Raw genomic sequence first — 2,500 nt, 5'->3', positions numbered from 1 at the left:
CCCTCTATTCTCACTTCTCAACTCTCTCTTTTCATCTCTCCCTATACCCCTACGTGTCATTACATCTCTCTCTCGTCTCCTCTCTCTCCACCTCCTCTCTTCTCTCTCTCTCCTCTCCTTCTCTCTCACTCACTCCTCTCCTCTCTCTTCTCTCTCTCTTCTCTCTCTCCTCTCTAACTCTCTCTCTCTTTCTCTTTCCTTCTTTTCTTATCTTTCCTCTCTCTCTCCTCTCTCTCGTCTCTCCTCTCTCTCTCTCTCTCCTCTCTCTCTCTCTCTCGTCTCTCTCTCTCTCCTCTTCAACTCCTCCTCTCACACTCTCTTTCTCACATCTCTCCTCTCTCTCACCTTCTTTCTCCTCTTTTTCTTTTCTTTCTTTCCTCTCTCCATCTCTCTCTCTCTCTCACCTCTCTCATCTCTCTCTTCCACTCTCTCTCGCTCTCTCTCTCTTCTCTCTCCTCTTCATCTCTCTCTCTCTCCTCTCACTTCCCATTCTCTCCCATCTCTCTCTCTCTTTTCCTCTCTTTCTCTCTCTCTCTCTCTCTCTTCGTCTTTCTCCTCTCATCTCTCATCTCACTCTCACCTCTCTCTCTCTCCTCTCTCTATCCTCTCTCTCTCTCTCTCTCTCTCTCTCTCTTCCTCCTCTCTCTTTCTCTCTCTCTCTCTCTCTCTCTCTTCCTCTCTCCTTCTCTCTCTCTCTCTCCTCCTCTCTCCTCTCTCATCTCTCTTCTCCTCTCTCTCTCGTTCTCTCTCTTCTCGTCTCTCTCCTCTCTCTCTCTCTCTCTCCGTTCTCACTCTCTCTCTCTCTTCTCTCTTCTCTCTCTCTCTCTCTCTCCTCTTTCACATCATCTTTCTCTCTCTCTCCTCTCTCTCTCTACTCTCTCTCGACTCCTCTCTCATCTCTCACCTGTCTTCTCTCTCTCTCTCTCTCCTCACTCTCTCTCTCTCTCATCCTTCTCTCTCTCTCTCGTCCTTCCTCTCTCTCTCTCTCTCACTCTCTCTCATTCGTTCCTCTCTCTCTCTTTCTCTCTCTCTCTCTCTCTCTCTCTCTCCTCTGCCCTCTCTCCACTCTTACTCTCTCTCTCCTTCTCTCGTCTCTCCGCTTCTCTTCTCTCTTTCTTTCTCTCTCTTCTCTCTCTCTTTCTCTTCTCTCTCTCCCCTCTCTCTCCTCTCTCCTCCTCATCTCTGCTCTCTATCTCTCTCTCTCTCTCATCTCCTCTCTCTCTACTTTCCATCTTCTCTCATCTCTCTCTCTCTCTCTCTCTCTTTCTCTCTCTTGTCTCTCTCTTCTCTCTCTTCTCTCTCTCTCTCTCTCTCTCTCTCTCCTCTCTTTCTCTTCTCTCTCTCTCCTCTCTCTCTCTCTCTCTCCTCTCTCTCTCTCACTCTCTCTTCTCTCTCTCACTCTCTCTCTTCTCTCTTCTCTCTCTCTCCTCTCTCCCTCTCCTCTTCTCTCTCTCTCTCTATTATCTCTCTCTCTCTCCTCTCTCTCCTCTCTCTCCTCTCTCTCTCTCTCTCTCTCTCTCTCTCTCTCTCTCTCTCTCTCTCTCTCCCTCTCTCTCTCTCTCTCTCTCTCTCTCTCTCTCTCTCTCTCTCTCTCTCTCTCTCTCTCTCTCTCTCTTTCTCTCTCTATCCTCCCGCTCTTCTCCCTCCTCCCATCCTGCTCCCTCACCCCCCCCCCTTCCCTCACTCCTCATGAGGTCTTTCCGTTGCCTGTATATTTCTCCTCGTCTCTCTTTTTCCCTTCCTTTCTATTGTTCTCTTTCTCTATCTAAAGGCTTCTCTTTTTTATTCTCTCTCTCTCTCTCACACACACACATTTTCTCGCTCTTTTACTGATTCCTATTTCCTTTCTATTGTTTCTTTCTCTTTCACTCAGTCTCTCTCATTTGCTCCCTCCTTCCATCCATTCTCTGCCTGTGTCTCTATTTCTGCTTCTCTTTCGCTCCTATCCTTTGTCTCCCTCCCACTCCCTCTTCTTGTCCTTCCCTCTTTGATTACCTCTATTATTTTATTCTCTTCATTCATCTCCCTTTTTCCCTTCATTCTATCGATTCCTTTTCAGCTCTTTCATCTTCTTCCTCCATTCTCTCTCTATCTCAGTCTCTTTCGTTCCCTTTCCTCCTCTCTCTCTCTCTCTGTCTCTCTCTCTGTCTGTCTCTGTCTCTGTCTCTCTCTCTCTCTCTCTCTCTCTCTCTCTCTCTCTCTCTCTCTCTCTCTCTCTCTCTCTCTCTCTCTCTCTCTCTCTCTCTCTCTCTCTCTCTCTCCCTTTCTCTCTCTCTCCTCCCGCTCTTTTCCCTCCTCCCATCACCCTCACCCCCCCCTCCCTCTCTACTCACTCGTTACTCCTCATGAGGTGTTTATGAACGTAGCGGCGCCGAGGAATTGCATTTATAGGTCGGAAAATTGCTTAATCATCTATAGAGCTCTCGAGGGGAGTGGCGCCGACAGCCTCTCCCTCCCCCCACCCCCCCACCCCTTCGTTCTTCCCCTTGGTCGGCCGGCG

This window comes from Penaeus japonicus, unplaced genomic scaffold (genome assembly GCF_977035675.1).
Source record: "Penaeus japonicus unplaced genomic scaffold, GWHDUDI00000001_assembly GWHDUDI00000033, whole genome shotgun sequence".
In the NCBI taxonomy this organism is placed as follows: domain Eukaryota; kingdom Metazoa; phylum Arthropoda; class Malacostraca; order Decapoda; family Penaeidae; genus Penaeus; species Penaeus japonicus.
Note: the sequence above shows the minus strand (reverse complement) of the source record.